This window comes from Fukomys damarensis, unplaced genomic scaffold (genome assembly GCF_012274545.1).
Source record: "Fukomys damarensis isolate Sample0158 unplaced genomic scaffold, DMR_v1.0_HiC HiC_scaffold_16, whole genome shotgun sequence".
NCBI classification, from domain to species: Eukaryota; Metazoa; Chordata; class Mammalia; order Rodentia; family Bathyergidae; genus Fukomys; species Fukomys damarensis.
In genome coordinates, this window is record NW_022900928.1 from 19,170,993 (window position 1) to 19,189,862 (window position 18,870).

The 18,870-nt window shown below is 36.6% G+C and overlaps 1 protein-coding gene across 7 annotated transcripts in view; it reads left to right on the top strand.

The window, feature by feature from the left end:
- The window catches only part of Sbf2 (SET binding factor 2), a 350,526-nt gene that overhangs the window by 87,318 nt on the left and 244,338 nt on the right, over window positions 1-18,870 (top strand). For 6 of the 7 annotated variants that reach the window (XR_778567.3, XR_004517428.1, XM_010615278.3 and 3 more), the window contains exon 1: window positions 5,846-5,918. The gene's annotated coding sequence lies outside the window, so the exon portion shown is untranslated. Of the gene's footprint in view, window positions 1-5,780; window positions 5,919-18,870 lie in introns of those variants that run through there. The other variant, XM_010615281.1, reaches the window with a different exon arrangement.

An 18,870-nucleotide genomic window follows, 5' to 3' on the forward strand; every position in this document is an offset into this window, starting at 1 on the left:
TACTCATGCCTATTTATCTTATGTCTTTCATGAGCAATACTGCTAATCAAGATGATACAGGGGAAATAATGTAACTCTCAGTCTGCAAGATGTCAGATACACCGAGTTCATCTTCCCCCAAATTGAAGAATGCATTGTAAGAAAAAAATGCGGTTAAGAGTAGGAAAAGTTCATTAAGAGAGAGAGCTCTTGAGAGACAGGAGACCCGAAAGTGGTTTGCCAACAATCCCACTTCTCAAAGGAAGTTTTGTAGAGCAAAATCACAAGATAGGTACAACATAGTTCAAAACTATGATCAACCAATAAGATTACAAGTATAGCAGATAATAGGGGAAAAAGATGTAACTCCCAAACCTGCTAGGTATCTGAAACTCGACTTCATGTTCTCAAAAATCAAAGAATGAATTCTAGGAACAACAGAGGTTAAGAATAGGATAATTTATTGAGAGAAAAATAACTATTGTCTAAGAGAGACAGAAGGGGGACAACGAAGTGGGTTGCCTGCTAACCCCACTTTTCAGAGATATTTTATACTGCGAAGTCATGTGGAGAGGTGGGTACAAAGTGGGACAAAACTATAAGACCCAATGGAAATTTACAGGGTGGGACAAGCATGAGGTGGGATAAAACATGACCAACCAATAAGATTACAAATACAGTCACCCAGGTAATATTGATTAAATAGGGATCCAATGGGGAAATAAGTCCTGTAGCCAGCGCACAAGGAATTTAGCAAGGATTTTCTGTGGAAATGGGTGAGTCAGGGATCTTCCTTGGAAGATCTTTGGTCCCCACCCAGGAGATTGATACCTATTGAGAATATCTATCACTGCTATTCATCCTACATGGGTGTGGTAGTTCCCTCTTTTACAATTCTTGCCTTGAGTGAATGTGTCTTGATTGTCCTCCCCATGTGGGCTCTTGACTGTCCTTAGTTCCTCATGGGCTGGCCTACAAGATATCTACTAGATATCTAACTGCCTACAAGATGTCTAATTTACCTATCTGCAATATAGCCACTTAGGGAATTTTTACCCACTGGGGAAGCAGGTCTCATATCAAGTGTACATGGAAAGAACAAGGACCTTCTTAGGAAGGAACGGATCAGGAGGTCCTTATCACCCACCTAGGTGACTGATGTCTATTCAGTCTTAATTGGAGCAAGTGATACCAATTATCCCTTGGGGAGGTGTGTAGGCCTCATCATTCCATCTCTTATCTTGAGGTTTGGGCTTTAACAGATGAACCTTCAACCACAGTTTTAATGTGTTCTCATCTTGTGCATTGACTCCCTTGAAGGCCTAACCCTGTCTCACTGTGTATATTTGTACCTAATTTAGCTCTCTATAATAAAGATTTATCTCTTTATCCTCCAGGTTAAAAAAAATTACTTTTAGAGCAGTTGTAGAGTTATAGCAAAATTAAACAAAGTTCAGATAGCTTCCATATTCCTCCTGCCCCCAGAACAACCTCCCCATCATCCTACATGTGAATGGTACATTTGTTGTGAAGATGAAACTACAATTATTCATCATTATCACTGGAAGCCTATTGTTTACATTAGGAATCATTCCTGGTATGGTGCATTCTATGGGTTTTGACAAATATGTGATGATGACACATGTTCACCATTTTAGTATCACATAGAATACAGTAGTTTTATTGCCCTAAAAATTTGTGTCCCACTTGTTTATCCCTGTTTATAACTCACTCTCATTCTTTCCTCCTGGCAGCCACTGATTTTTTTTTTTTTTTTTTTTACTATCTCCTTAGATTTGCCTTTTCCAGAATGTCATATAGTTGAGGTCATACAATATGTAAGCCTTTCAAATTGGCGTTTTTAATTTTTAATACTCATTTACATAGGATTGAAGGTATAGTTCAGTGGCAGAATGCTTGCGTAACCTGTGTGAAGCCCTGGGTTCGGTTCCTATCACCACATACTGCTCATTTACATTTTCTCCATGTCTTTTGTGACGTGACAGCTCATTTCTTTTTGGTGTTGAATAATAGTCTGTATTCTGAATGTACTACAGTTAATTTATTCACTCCGCTCCCTTGAAGACTATTTTGGTTGCTTCTAAATTTTGTCAATTATGAATGTTACCATAAACATCCTTGTGCATGATTTTATGCAGACATAAATTTGCATGCTTATTTAAGTAATTACCAAGGAGAATGATCACTGAATATTATGAAAAGAGTATGTTGAGTTTTGTGAGAAACTATCTTTCAAAATGGCTGTACCCATTTGCATTCCCAACAAAAGTGCATTTTGTTGCTCCACATCCTTGTCAAATTAAGTATTGTCATTGTTATGGTTTATATCAAGAATGTCCCCCAAGAGCCTTATATACTCAGAGGTGGTGCTTTGGAAAGTGATAGAGTCATAAGGATCGCTACAAGTATGGCCAGGAAGGGTATATCTCCTTCCCTGGCTGGTCTGGTCTCTTCCTGCTCTGCTTCCTGGCTGCCATGAAGTGAGCAGCTTTCTTCTGCACCGGCCCTTCCACAGTGCCCCTAACCATGCAAAGTCTGAAACTTCTAAATTTGTGAGCCACAATAAACCTCTGTTCTTTTAACTTGTGTTAGGTATTTTGTCCAGTGACAAAGAAAGTGACTAAGACAATCATTGTTCCTGATTTTGGCCATTATATTATATATACAATCATAACCTCCATTTTTTAATGTATTTTTTTATTAGTTGTTTTGTGGTGCTGGGGATCAAACCCAAGGCCTCGAGCATGCTAGGCAAGTGCTCTACCACTAAGATACACTCTTTAACTCTTCCTTGTTTTAATGTGTATTTCCCTGATGTGATATGATGTAGAGCATCTTTTCATATGTTTATTTTATATCTTTATGTCTTCTTTGGTGAGGTGTCTGTTAAGGAGTGTGGCCCATTTTTTAATCAAGATGTTCTTTAGTTATGAGTTTTAACTTCTTTGTGCATCTTAGATAACAGTTCTTTATTAAATACATCTTTTGCAAATACTATATTTTCTTCCAGGATGTAGTCTCATTATTTGTTGTTTTTTTCCTTGATTGTTTGAGATGGGCTCATTGTGCAGTTGAGGCTGGCCTTGAACGCACTATGTAACCCACAGTGGCCTCTGTAGAGGTGCAGCTATGCTCAACAAGTAGGCCACACACAGGGAGAGGTCCCACAGGAGATTTTATTAGGGAAGGCAGGTTAGGGAGAGAGGAGAGAAGGGCGGGGGAGAGAGAGGGAGAGAGGGAGAGAGGGAGAGGGAGAGAGGGAGAAGAGGAAGAGGAAGAGGAGGTCCTTTTATGATTTTGGGCTGGGCTATTGCTTATTTATGAGGGGTGGGCTACTTTTAACCTATCACAGGCCAGGTTGCCCTTTATGGGTTTGGTCCTGCAGAAACAGGTTTAACCTCTCAGGACCAGACCCCTGTGGCCTTGGGGGCAGGGAAACTAAAGATAAGACCATGAGGCTGTTTTAAGAGCCAAGGGAACACAGCCTGTGATGGTGGTGTCAGGTCCCTAACAGCCTCTACTCTCTGCAGTTCTCCTGTCTCAGCCTCCTGAGCACTAGGCCTGGCCTTGACAATGTCTTTAACAGAGCAGTTTTGTTTTGTTTGTTTTTTTGTATGGGGGATTGAACTCAAGGCCCTTGTGCTTGCAAGGCAGGTTGCAAAACCACTGAGCCAACTCCCCCGCCCCCAGAAGTTTTTAATTTTAATGAATCTAGTTTATCACTTCTTTCATGGATCACACCTTTGATACTGTATCTAAAAAGTTATTTCAAAACCTAAGGTCATCTAATTCTACTGTTATCTTCTAGAAGTTTCTTTGGTTTTACATTTTACATTTAGGTGTGGGATCCATTTTGAGTTTTTTGGGCAAGAGAATGAGAGATCCAACTAAGCTAAAGTGATTCCATGTTGGCTGGCTAATAGCCCCAGAGATTATGTACCCACTGTAAGATATCTGATGACTCTCCCTTTGCAGCTGCGACAGCCCTGACCTTTGTTTGTAACCTTTACTGCATAACTTTGTAATCTTAAATCCTAGTCTCACCTGTGATTAATGTAAATTAACAGGTGAACATTTAGTAGATCTGGGTAAATAGATAAAGATTGTTTTACTCCTTGTAGTTCTGGGTAAATAGATAAAGATTGTTTCACTCCTTGTCTGCCCAGAAGGAATGTCTTGAAAACCTTGGGACATTCTGTAAGCATCTTGAGTATGGACCCCCACCCTGCCTATCCCCTCAGCCCCTGAGCTGGTGCCTCCCTGAGCTGCTTGGCTCCAGGAGTGCCGTCTGGCCAGATTTGTAATGGTCTGTTCCCTTTCCAACCTGTCCGGCGTGTGTGTTCCTTCCCGGGTGAATCTTGTTGCTGTCCAGCTCTTCCGAGTGGTAGAATCGAGCTCCTCGGAGTGGTAGTAAGGCCCTTGGTCTTACATTTTGAAAGCCCTCAGTGGCTGTCGAGCTCCTTGGAGTGGTAATGAGGCTTTAGGTCTTACAGAAGGAATGTTTTGAAAATTTTGGGACATTCTGTAAGCATCTTGAGTATAGACCCCCACCCTGCCTATCCCCTTATAAAAAGGACCTCAGCCCCCTGAGCTGGCACCTTTCGGAGCTACTAGGCTCCGGGTGTGCCGTCTGGCCAGACTAATAAAGGTCTGTTTTTCGACTAGTCTGGTGTGTTCCTTCCTGGGTGATTCTCGCTGCTCGTCAAGCTCCTGGAGCAATTGCTGAACTATAGGTCCTAGCATCATGGAGGCCCTTTTGGCTTTTCATGACTCCCGGAAGTAAGGCCCTGGGTCTTGTGTCTGGAGCCATCGTTGGCCTATAGGACTCAGCATCATGGAGGCCTTTCACACTCCGCAAAGTGGAAGTGAGACTTTAGGTCTTACAAGTATAAAGTCTGTGTCTAGATTCCTTTTTTTTGTTTTGTTTTGTTTTTGGTTGTGCCTGTCTAGTTATTTCAGCCCAATTTGTGAAAACAATGTCTTTTTTTAAAAAATTATATTTCTTTTGCTTTTTTGTTAGCCCTAAATATGATCTATCTTGGTCAACAGTTCATTATACTGAATTGAAAAGGCTTTAGATTCATGAGGAAATACTTTAATCATTCTCTTTTCCACTAGTGATACATAACTTCTTATTTTATTTCAATAACTTATTTACTGCATGTTTTGTTTCTTGGTTATAAAAAAGTTCCTCATTTTGTACTGTTTTCCTATATATGACACCCTTGGTGTCAGGAATATGATCTCAGAATGACACCTGTAGAAAATCTAGACTATCTTCATGTCTTAGTTACATTCTCATTGAGACACAATAATTTAACCCACAAGGTAAAGGAGGAATGGTTTATTTTAGCTTATAGTTTGCAGAGATTTCAGTCTGTAGTCAGCTGGCTCCAAGCATGGCAGAGGGGCTTGGTAGTCAGAGACCCCCCATAATCCACTCACCTGCCAAAAGCCCCACCTGTGAACACATGAGACTTTGGGGGACATATAAGAAATAACATTTCAAAAAATATATCCATTTTGTTAAAAGCTTTCTCCATTATGAATGTGTATGTGAATTTGGGGGTGTGTGTTTTGGGAATCAATCTTGGGACCTTGCGCTTGCTTGGTAGGCAGTGGCACCACTGAGTGTATGTGAAATTTTTTATGTTGGTTGAATTGACGTACCACATCAGGTAGAAATTTTCAAAAATAGAAACATTAAATATCTCTCAAGTATTAAGGAATAATTTTCATTATACTTTATAATGTGACAATTTTTTTTCTGTCCCATTTAGTTTTGTCAGCCTGCTGGATGGCAGCTATCCAGAGAGAGGAAGCAGCCAACATTCTTCGTGGTGGTACTAACAGATATTGACTCCGATCGACATTACTGTTCATGCTTAACCTTCTATGAGGCCGAGATCAATCTTCAGGTAAAAAACAAAGGAACAGAAAGACTGCTAGCCAAAGTGCAGCCATAGGGACAGCATTTAGGACTCTTTTTTTATTCCATACTTGTTTTTGTTAAAACTATAAGTTTGAATTTTATGGGCTATTCTGAAAATCATGAGGAACATTTATATGAGGCCAGCCTGAGCTACATGGACCCTGTCTCCATAAACAAAGTTATATAAAATATTTATTAAATTTAAAAATAGAAAATAATCATAATATGAATATTATATCTGTGAGTTGTTCTATTAAGATTAGTTTCCTGGGGCCTGGGATTTAGCTCAGTGGTGCCTCCAGCTGACTTGCAAGTACAGGTCCTGAGTTTAATCCTCAGTAACCTCCCCCCACCAAAAACAACAACAAAAAAAAGAGATTAGCTTCCTCTTCTGAACCTAGATTTTTTTTTCCTTCAAGTTTTTCTCCCAGGAGATCTTTCATAAAATATTTAATACAAATGTTTGTAAATCATTTATTATAATCCTTGACATTGTTGAAGCACTCAGGTAAAATGTGTGTGTGTGTGTGTTTTCCTGATATTGGAGGATTGAACCTAGGGCATCTACACTAATCTATAGCCCCCAGCCTTATTTTTCAGGGTTTTAAAAAAATTTTTGAATCCCTAGGTTGCCCAGGCTAAGCTCAAACTTGTGTACCACACACCCCCATGCCTGGCTCAGTAAATGTTAACTCATTCTTATTAAAGTGCTATTATCAACATGATTGGTCCAACATTCATAGACTAGGACTATAGAAATTTAAAATGTTTGTTCAGAGTTCTGGTTAAGGTTTTTAGTTTCAGACAACTGGATCTACTTTCTTTAAGCAGAAAGGGTATTTAACAAAATACTGGGCAACTAACTAATGGAGTTTCTGGAATGGAGCTTCAGGGATGAGAAATGAACAGGGAATCAGTTATGGGTACAAGGAATAGTCCAGCTCGGGACTGCTGTCATAGAAACCACATTCTTTCCATCTTTACCACTTGGTACTTATGTGCTGCATGCAACCTTCATTATAGTCGTCTTAGAGTATTTCATTCCCGCATGTGTGGTCAGCATCTCACACTGCTGAATTCTGCTTGTAAATCTCAAATGGGTGCTTCCTTGGTGGATTGTTTGCAGAACCCACCTTCATGAGAGGAAGAAAAAGTGTGGGATCTATTGGTGGTGGTGGTGATAGTTGTTTTGCCTTCCAGATTCTGTAGTACAAGAAGGAAACCAGAAAGGGGTTTGGAGGATGTTAGGTGAGCCAGCTTGCATCATTTATTATAGCTTCTGCTACATGCAGGTAAATTAGTATAATCACTGGGAGAAATGATTGGCTTGCTTTTTGGAGTGGCTTCATGTAGAAGCATTTATAGTTTTGATTATGTTTATTAAACTACAAAATTTGAATTTTTTGGATGCAGACACCTGATTTTCAGTATAAAAGGAAACAAATCACTTATCATGACACATACATTGGACATATATTAAAACCGGTATGTTAGTTTATTGACAGTAAAATATTAAAGGATTACATAGAATAAAATATACATTATCTGCATCATCAGCACTTTTTTCTATGTCAGATCTTTGTGGGAAGCTATATAAAATCTGAAGGTTTTAAAATTATGGAATCAAACTAAAAAAAATTTATTTTTCTTTCTTTTTTTTTTTGTTTTTTTTTGTGGTTTCTTTGAGACAGGGTCTCACTGTGTAGTTGAGACTGACCTGGAACTTACTATGTAGCCCAGGCTGGTCCTGAACTCACAGCAATCCTCCTGCCTCAGCCTCCCAAGTGCTGGGATCAAACTAAAATATTTGATGTGAAATATTTAATGGCTATCAGCATATTGATTATGTTTGAAGTTAAAGATTATATTGTCAATAATCTGTGAAGACAGTCTCCTCTGTCTTAGTGTTCTGATCGATATTGCTTGACAACTAGTTGATTAAATTCATTTTTAAAAATTCAGTCTAAGTTGAAGAATGTCCTCAGGTCCATGTGCTACTCTTTCATTTCTGTGTTGATGTTTAGAGTTTAAATGAAATGCAGTGTATTTTTTATTTTTGTATTCTTTACAATTTACAAACAAAGCTAACTGATTGTTTAGGTTTTTCCCTTCACTATCTGCTCCTTTTCCCTCCAGATAACCAGACAAAAAGGCAGTACATTATGACATCATCACAGGTGTTTTATAAAGAGGTTCTGGAAATTCTTGGGTATTTTTCAAATGATTTTATTTATAAATGATTGTAAACTTACATAAAAATTTCTGAAATTATGCAAGCATTCATATATTCTTCATCCATATTCACTTTGTAATCTTTTGTTAGGCTCAAGCAGTCCTATTTCAACCTCCTTATTAGCTGGGACACCATTTGCAGCAATACCTGGCCTAATGTTCTTGATAGCTCCTTCCCCTATTTTCTTCCAGGATAAGCCCAGTACATATCACATATATTACGTTTAATTATCATTTCTCTTTTATATTGCTTCATCTGGAATAGTTGCTGAGCCTTTCTTTGTCTTATAACATTGACATTTTGAGTAATATAATCTGCTATATCCCTTTTTAACAGAATATTTTGTATTTTGTATTTTTTTAATGTCTCATTGGATTCAAAAGTTAGGGTACTACTTAAGTGTGTGATCCTTCTAAGGGTGTCCTTCTGAGGGTTCATACGTGGAAGTACAGAGTATCTTTTTTCTCATTGATGATATTAATTTTGGTAACAAGGTCAAGTGACTGTTAGATTTCTCTACTGTATTGTTGCTATTATTTTTCACTTGCAAATAATAAGTGATCTGTAGGAAGACACTTTGAATATACAAATATCCTCTTCACTCATGCTCTCTTAGATATAGCATTTTGGCCCAATTTTGATTATGATAATTGTAAAATTGTTACTTCCCACCTCCATGCTCCCTCTACCTTTATCTATCAACAATTGATATTTTATCATAAGCAAAAATTTTCTATCTGTCTGAACCATAGACTAATGGATTCCAGTTTTTTTTTCAATAATGTACAATTCATTAATGGTTTTGTGCCTTTAATGCACTTTTTTCCCATATTTGACCAGTGGGCATCTCTCAGGCTGGTTTCTGTGTTTTTAAAAATAAGGTCCCATTTTCTTTTTAAGTACTTTTTAGCTTTCTGCTCTAATACTGTTTTTGATTTGTTTTGTTGTGTGTGTGTGTGTGTGTGTGTGTGTGTGTGTGTGTGTGTGTGTGTACCAGGGATTGAATTCAGGACGTTTTGCTTGTGAGGCAGGTGGCAGCATCACTGAGCTAAATCCCTGGCCCTCTAATACTGTAATTTAATCCAGACTAATTTCTTTTCAGCCTGTCTTGATATCAGCCATTTCTTTGAGGAGTCTTGACTCCTCTGAACAGAGAATGGTTTTCATATATTTCTAACTCTTTTTTTTTTTTTTTTTTTTTTTTTTTTGTACTGGGGATCGAACTCCAGTTCTTGTGCTTGCGAGGCAGGCAGCAGAACCACTGAGCCAAATCCCCAGCCCGGTTTTCATATGTTTCAAATCAATGTTTTTATAAGTTATTTTCCAGATATTTTCCTATTTGCCATTTAAAATGGACCAAAAAATATAATTTAGTTTTTACTAACCATCAAGTTATAAAAGTTTAAAGGTTGCTTTGTGTGAGTTTTTCTAAGATTGCAAAGATATAAATCAGTTGTAAGAATTGGGACTTCTATATAATTGAACTTAGGTACTAGCCAGAATTGAAAGCCTGATTTTCTGTTTTAGAATCAAAAACTTAGTTCTTTGAGTTTCATCCAAGTGAAGGTTAAAAAAATGTGAAGTAGAATTTGAAAGAAAAAAAAAAAGAAAACCCAGAAGTTAATCTTTTCTAGATCATCACTGTTTTTCTCATTTTTGCATCAACTGTTCAGCTATGTCCTTTTTAAAAAACGTGTTTTTCTTTTAATTTTGGGTATCATAAGTTAAAAATAGATCTTTTAATTCTCATGTGGTGTGAATTACTTCATACCCAATATACTGCGACACATTATTTGGAAGTAAAGAAGTACTTAGGGACACACAATCTAAAGTATAATTGTGCAACTTTGAAAATGTTGGCTCTGTTTCCTTTTTCAGGGTACAGTAACATGGTCAATAATCACAAGCAAATTTTGGCATTATTCATAAGCAGCTTTGGTATTAAACTTTTGAAAACATGTTTCCAGTATTATTGAACTAGTCAATCTGGTCCTAAATTGTCTTTTTAAGTAATCAGTAGACATGACAGGTTTGATACTGATATTTATGGTTTAGGTAAAAACTGTTCTAAATTTTTCTCTGCTTTTGTTATCTTTTTGAAATTTTGGTATACATATACATACATATATATATAGAGAGAGAGAGAGATAGATTGATAGATAGATATAGATATCTTTCTAAATCAATGATAATTATTTTCTTAGTGAACATGTTTGATATATCACCAAACACATTGCCGTCAAAGAAAGAGAGAAAGGGAAATGAAAGAGGATAATTTAGGGAGGTAAGAAGAACAATAAAGATACAAGAGGCATAGTGCTAATCAGTGAAATAGGTAATTCACTCTCTTGGCAATTGGAATACGTCTTACAGAGTTTAAAAACTTGACTGGACATTTGAAAACTGAGAGCTAAGACTTAGGAGAAAGAAGAGGGGCAATTTGGACAAAACCTGCTTATACAAAGACAGGATTTTAGAGTTTATGATAAATGAAAGGCTTATGTTCTGTGTACTATGTAAAAATTTTATAACACTACTCAATTTTATTTAATTCACATGTATTTTATTTTATTCTCACAAGAACACTTTTTGGTGGATTTTAGCATTTCCATTTTATGAATGAGACTAAAAGACTGACCTGTGGATATTCAGGTATTAAGTCAAATAACTTGACTGACTGTCTCTAATGACCAACTACAAAAGCATACATTATAATACTGCAAAGAAGCATATTACTATGTTGTTAATTCAAGAATAAGACAATTACAGAAATAGAAAAGTCAATTGAGAAACAGATGCTGGAGTACATAGGAGAACAATATCCAACAATGGGAACATTATGAATATCTGTATATATCAACAGATATTATTTAAACAGTCAGTTAGCTATTTGAGAAAATAATAAATTTAAATGTTCATAGCATCATGAAATTATTTCCAAATTATTAAGAAATCACATGGAAAATTGAAGAAATAAAATGTATTTCTAGACTGATCTCTAGATGAAAAACTTGGAGAAGTGAAAGCATGCATCTACAACACATTCACTAAGTTTATTTCCTTAGTTTTCCAATTACATTGTGCTTATTATAGAAAATTTAAAATGTTTAGAGGAAAAGTAAAAGAATGGAAAAATAGTATATTTTCTTTAGGGATAGGATTTTTTTTTTTTTTTTTTTTTTGGTACTAGGGATCAAACTCAGGTCCTTGTGCTTGTGAGGCAGGCATAGTGCCACTGAACAAAATCCCCAGCCCTAGTGATGAGGATTTTTAAAAACTAAAATGGCTGTATACTAAGCTACCATTTTAAATCAATCTCCTGATAGCATTTATTTTCTATTTTGTCAACATTATGAATAAGACTATTATAAACAATCTTTTTGAGAAAATCTTTGTTCCCTCAAGAAGGATTTAGTCAATGATAACTTTCTGAACCAGAAATTCGGAATGGCAAAGTGTGGGAACAGGGCTTGCCATTAACCTGATCAACATTACACTTGATCACATTCTACAGACTAATTCTTAGAAATTATTCAGCAGAGTCTAGCTAGCATAAGTAGTATTATAAAGACACACAAAAAAGTGGGAGACTTGTATATTTAGAAGTTATTCTGTAGTTTGTTTGATGGTATCTACATGTGATTCTCCTCATAGTAAGATTAGCAAAAGTTAGTGAGAAAGTAAAGGTCATGCTTTTACTACAGTGTTCTCTGTCTTCACTGCTCTTTTAAAATAGGAATTGACCAATGGACAGGATACTGAATTTTATTAGTTAGCTTGATACTCCTCAGATATTTTATCAAGAAAAACTATCACTGAATTATGATTCATTCTGTAATAATTAATAAATTATGATAGATTAATTCATAAATTATATGAGACATTAACACAACAGGAGAAACTTTTGAGAGTAAGTTTTCAAAGTCTTTCAGTGTGAAATGACTTTTATATTTTAACAATTTCAGGGCAACCTCACTTTATAGTTCCCCTCTTGTCTCTCTCAGGAACTGCTGCTCTCTCAATAAAATTTCCTAAAAAATTTTTTTAAACAATTTCATTCTAGGAAGGACTAGTTAGTAAGAATTGTGTATTGTTATTACTGTTTATTTAAATCCAAGAAAAAATGATTATTGAATACAGTTAAAGGGGAAAAAGAAGTTTATCTTTTCAAATAGACAATTTGACTTCTGAGATAATTTCTCTTAGTTATTTGAATAATACCTTACTTCTTGTAAAGGTTATATATAAGAAAAAAAAGAGAGTAGAAAGAAAATTAGCTTACTTTAGAAGACTTGGTTTGTAATCACAGTTGTGCCTTTAATGAGCCTTAGCAAGTCATTTCAGTGCTCTGGGTATGACTGTAAAGAAAAGAGTAGGTAGATTTACAATACTGTCTGCTACTGTGTTATTTTTGCTATTCTGTGATATTAATTATATATTTTACTTTAGATATTTATTTTAATAGTATTACTGGTAGGTAGACTTTAAAATTTCCACCCAGATTGTAATTCACAGAATACTATTCCAAGTCAACTTCGGAATAAGGTATAGACTTATAGGTGAGTGTGCATTGTAAAATTTACTGTGTGGCATGTGTTTATAACTAAATGTTCTCTTTTTTAATTGAATGTTTGAATATACCATGTTAAATGATTATTAAGCAATGTTTTGGAATATGTTCCTTAAGAAAATAAAAGCTGAAATCTTGATTTTTGTGATCAGTTTATTATAAACTTCTCCATCATGAATTCCAGGAAAAATATATTTTATTTAATTGAAGAATTGGTGAACTTAAGTTTTTAAGCTCGCATAGCTCATCAAACAATATCACTGTAATGCTTTGTCTTGGAAAAGTAATTTTGCATTTTATTGTTTTTAGTTTTTTCACTTATTTTGTCAGGTAGGATGATTAATCTTGACTGTCAACTTGGCTTGAGAGCTGCCTAGATTAGTAAAGCACACTTTTGAGTGTGTCTGAGTGGGTCATAGGGTTGTGACCTTAAGAACTGTGTCTGGTCCTTGGCCTTTTCCCCTCTGAGTCTTTCTTTTTTGCCCTTGCATCGTGTCTGACTTGAGTCAGATTTCTTCTGCCATACACCCCTGCCTTGATATTTTTGTTTTAGAGCCAGCTGAGCATGGACTGAAACCTCTGAATCCATGAGCCAAACTAAACCCTTTCTTCTTCAAGTTGAGTATGCTGGATTTTTTTGTCCTAGCAACAGAAAGATGAGGAAAACAGGTAGGGAAAAAGAACTTTAAAATAATTCATTGCCTATGGTAGTTCACCAAATAATATTACTGAATTCATGTGACACTAGTTTTGAGATAATTAACCTTGTTAGAAAACAAATGTGAAGTTTATCTGCTGTTTTCCCATTTCTCAACAAAAATGTGTTATTATTGTATCATTGAAAGATAAAGACTAGCTTAATAGTATTTTTCTTAATTTTAACATTTTAAAGTCAGTCCTAAATATTCATCATGTTTTTGTAATGCAACCAAATTCTTGAGTAATATAACAGTTGAAATGTGAGTTGATTATGTCTTGGGATAAATGATGAGTAGAAACATTTTAGTGCCAGTGAGCACATTCCCCAATTTATCCTGATTAATTAACTAATTCTAATTTATTTAGTAGATATTATTTGGAGAGTAAAAGATGTTTTAATAACCTTATTTTTTAGTACGGGGATCAAACTCAGGACCTTGCGCTTGTAAGGCAGGTGGCAGAACCACTGAGCTAAATCCCCAACCGAGTAAAAGATGTTTTAAAGAAGGTATTGAATCACAATTATTGAAATAAAAGATGCCAAAAATTAAAAGCTTCAAATTTATAAATTAGCATCTTTTCTTTGGGAGATAAAGAAAAAATTGGTTGCAAACTAATCTATTTTATCAACTCTAATAATGTCAAAATAGGCAAGGATAGGGCCGGGTATTTAGCTCAGCGGTTCAGTGGCCTACCTTGCAAGCGCAGGAACCCGAGTTCTTTCCCCTGTACCCAAAAACAAAATAGGAACGGATATTTAGTTCAACTGTGTAAAATAAAAAGAGAGAGTTAGGTTGCTTATTTTTATTTTTTAAAAGTTGGGACTAAAGCTGAATAGACAGGTCAGTATAGGTAGGTCTTGGTTACTTTTTTGTTGTTGGGACAAAATACCCAATCCTACAATTTAAAATGGGAAAAGTTTATTTCACCTCACAGTTTGTAGAGGTTTCAGTCCACGGTTGGCTGGCTTCAAGGAAGTGTGAGAGGATAGAGGGGCATAGCAGAGGAGAAGCAGTGCATGGCAGAGCAGACACGAGGCAGCAGCAATAAGCAGGCCTCCCTTTCCCTTTTATCCTATGCAGGATATAAACCTCCTGGGTGGTAGATGCCACCCACACCCAAGATGGGCCTTCCCATTATCCACACCCAGAACTATGCTAAACTGATCAGTGGATTAATTTTGTGCCACACCCCCTTAATCCCAGTATCACAACCCTAGATCTAACCAGTTCCGGAAAGCTCCACCTTGAGTACATGAGGCCTTGAGGGGACATCTAGATATAAGCAATAACAGTATACATTACAATTCAAGCCAGTCTCACAATGTGAAGCATACTGCTTTTCTGTAAGCTTGATTTTTTTGACTTCCTTTACTGTTAGGTTTCTCTTTTTTGCTTTACCATTACTTCATACTATTCTGAAATGATCATTTAAGCATCATAGTTCACTGCTGTTGGTCTCACCAATTTCCTTTCTCAGAGTTTTTTAGACATGTTAAATATACATTTCGATTGTTTTGCACCAATTGCTGTGTGTATGTGTGGTTTTTTAACCCATGTTGCTCTTACTGTTTAAGAGAAACTTAAAATTCCTGACAGAAAGGCTATTCCCTACCCTTCTAAGTGATCCCCAAAACTTTAAGCATTTTATTATAAAAATACAAACATAAACATTTTAGAAAATAATTCCATGACTAAAAGTGTTATGGTTTGTATCAAAAATGTCCTTCAGAAGGCTCCTGTGTTCCCTGGTGGGCTTGTAGAAGGTAATTGGATCTCGGGGGTGCTAAACCTCATGATTGAATCAATCCACTGATGAGTTCATAGCTCACTGGATGTGCTATTAGGGGGTGGGGCCTTGTTGGAGAAAGTAAGTCACTAGGGGTGGGTAAACTGGAAGGGTTCATTCTTGTACCCAGACTTTTCCTTCCTTTCTCTGCTACCTGGCTGCCATGAGGAGAGCAGCTTTTCTCCTCTACATCCTTTCACCATGGTGTTTCTCCCTTACCAGAGGCCAGAAGCAGCAGAGCCAGTCAGTCATGAACTGAAACTTCTGAAACCATGAATCAAAATAAACCTTTTCTTCTTTAAATTGTTATCTCAGGTATTTTTTTTTTCAGAGCAACAAAAAGCACATAAAGACATTTGAAATAAAACCTTCCACCCCCTTTCCCCTTCATATTGTAAATATAAACACATTTAATGAAAATTTACCCACACATGTGAACACACTTTCTGTATCATCCTTTTTAAACATCTGTTTATGTTTTGATATATTCTTATGTCAGTACATTTACAACTACCTTAAAACTGCTTTTCTTCCCATTATTTCTAAGTGTTTCAACTTCTTGCTATCCTATTTTTTTTTTTTTTTTGCTGTTCAATAATTTTTATTATATATCTGTCAGTAATCTAGTGAAAAGACCTGAAGATGTGTTCTACCACTTTCTGAACTATACCTCACAGTTCTGGGGAAAATCTGAGAAAGCACCTGAGTCAAGGAGCTTAAACTGCAGGGCCTTTGGGTGGACTGATGATGCACATCCTAATATCAGGGACTGCGAGAAACCGAGATGGGGCCCTAGGGGGTTAGCACATCTGTCATCTCCAAGCATCTGTAAGGTACATGCAGAGGGAGGTAGCTTTGGCTTAGGGGTGAGAGAGCTCTGCAGTGCAACGGCTGGAGTCCAGGGGCCTGAGCTCTGGCTGGACAGTCAACCACCTGAAACCTTGGCAAAGTCATTTAATGTTTCTGGGCCTCAGTTTTTTTTTTTCCTGTAAAATAAAAGGACTGGATAAAATGAAGGGATTAGATTAGATGATCTCTGAAGTTTCTTCTCATTCTCAGGTTCCTAGACAGTTTGTTCAGTTCCATGAGGCTGCTCTAGCATCCTTTGTGCTCAGTTTTCTGTTGGTAGCAGAGAAACACTGTCCTGTCTTTTATCAGCATCCGCTACCTCTGAGCCTCTTTTCAAACTTCTTCTGGCCAGTTTAATTTGATCCTGTGGGATCTGTACCCAGCCTCTTGGGCCAGGAAGCTTATCCACATAGTACAGTACTTTTCTGTGAAGACTTTTATTGCACCTACAATGTTCTGGTCTAGGCCTTTCCGGTTGTCATTCAGTCCTCTTTTCCTCTTCCCATTAGGAAGGAATTAGCCAAAGTCTTGTAATTAAAAAACACACACACACACACACACACACACACACACACACACACACACACACACACCAGTTTTCTAAACAGAAGGCTTCCTGATCGAGTATAGTTTGACAGTATAGAGTCCAGCTGAGATTTAGGCATAAATACATCAAAGCCTTCAGCAAGTTGCACTTCAGGGTCTGAGGAAGGCGATTTGAGAACAATGCTGAATCCGAGGACGTTGTTCTGCTTGCTGTAGGTGTGCTCAGCGATGGCTTGCACTGAGGACTGCTCCGAGGCTCCTGCTGCTGTCTTCTCCATTTCTACTACTTGCTATCCTATTTTTAAAAGGAATGGGACTCATATTTATTGAGCCTTTGTTTTATGTGTAGTTTGTCTCCTGATTTCTTTCCATTCTTTTGTCTTGCTCCTTGTTTTTTCACTAATTTTCCTAGTCTCAGTAAATGGTGTTGAGGCAAAATACTTAGAGTTAGAATTATGCTTTAACCTTACTTTCTTCATCCTTTACATTCTAGGAATCACTAAATCCTGTTGACTCCACTTCTAAAATAAATTTTCAGTCATCTAACTCCTATCTCTCCCTGTTGCCACTCTGCCATATGTCTTGTCTGAACAACCAGCCTTCCTTTTTCCATTTGCCTCCTTGCAAGGCACACAACATCAAAATGATGTTTCAAAAATAGAATTAAAGGCCAGGCATGGCAGTTCACTTCTCTAATCCCAGCATTCAAGAAGCTGAGGCAGGACAGTTAGGCCACATAGCAAGACCTTTTCTCAGAAAATAAAATAAAAATAAAATGAAGACCATTCTCCTTACTTAAAACTCTTTAATGAATCCCCCTGGCATTTAGAATAAGAATTCAAATGCCTTGTTTTGGACTCAAGATCATAAATAATTCAGTTTCCAGGCTCTTCTGTGATAGTTTTTCCTCTAGCTACTTTGACTTTGTGTAGTCTGACTGCTTTTCTGTTTCTTAAACTGTACCAAGCTCCTTCCTGACCTAGGCACTTTGCATTTCCGTTTCTGTATGTCTGTCTAAATAACAGATAAGCTTCTTTTTTTTCTTCTCGATGTCAGGTGTAGCGTCATCTGTAGTGTTTCTTGATCCCCCTGCCTCTTTTGCTTCTCTACCAAATTTTTCTCCTCCTCACCTTTTATTTCCCCTCCTTTTCTTCTCCCTCCTCCTTCCCCCCAAAATATGGCTTGAAATATATAGCTTAGTGCAAAATATCTGGGTTCAGTCCCCAGTACAGAAAAGGCAAGGAAAGAAATCAAAATTTTGTAAGTCTTTTTAAGTGTAAATCCTTGACTTGGTCCAGAGCATTCTAAAACAATTACTTGTAATTATTTTAGCATATAACATATATCGCTAACTGATAAATATTCTTATTTGTATTACCACTCTGCCATTGTAATAGTCAACAGAATAAATTTTAATTTTGAATAATTTCTTAATGCCATCAAATAACGTCATTTTTTTTGAGATATGGTCTTACTGTATATTTCAGTTCAGGCTAGCTTTGATCTCACTATGTATCCTAGGCTGACCTTGAACTCACAGTGATCCTCCTGCCTCAGCTTCCCCATGCTGGGATTACTGATGTGCACTACTATCCCTGGCCCTTGTGTTCTTTAAATTTTTTAAATATTGGGTCAAAAAACATGTTGTTTTATTTAACTCAGTTCATACAAAGTCCATATATTGCATTTGGTTGATACTTTTTGTTTCTTCTGAAACAGTTCCCCTTTGAGGTCATGGTGATGAAACTGGGTCATTTTTATTAACTATCCTATATTACAAATTTGGTAAACTTGTGCTTATATTCTCCCATTTCCATGAAATAGTCTAGAGTCTCACTCAGATTCATATTCAGATTTTAAAACTAGAATACCTCAAAGATTGTGCTGTACTTCCAACTGTATCACATGATAAAGAACTTAGTTTCTTGCCAATCCTACTTTTAGGGGTGCTAAGCTTAATTAAGGAGTCTGAAGTAGTGCTATTTTTTTACTTAGTGACTTTAGCACTTATAGTGATTATTTGTCTAGATTTGTTACTGGATTCTCGGGTGCTAGGGACTCCTTCTAGAAGTTCTTTCTAAGTTTTTCTTGTCCTGAACAAAGACTTGGACAAAACAAACACAAAAAGTAGTGAGGTTTTAAAAATTTTAAAGGTGGTGGTTCCGCTGCCTACCTTGCAAGCACAAGGTCGTGAGTTAGATCCCTGGTACCAAAAAAATAAAAAATTAAAGGTAGGAAAAGGAACGTGATCTG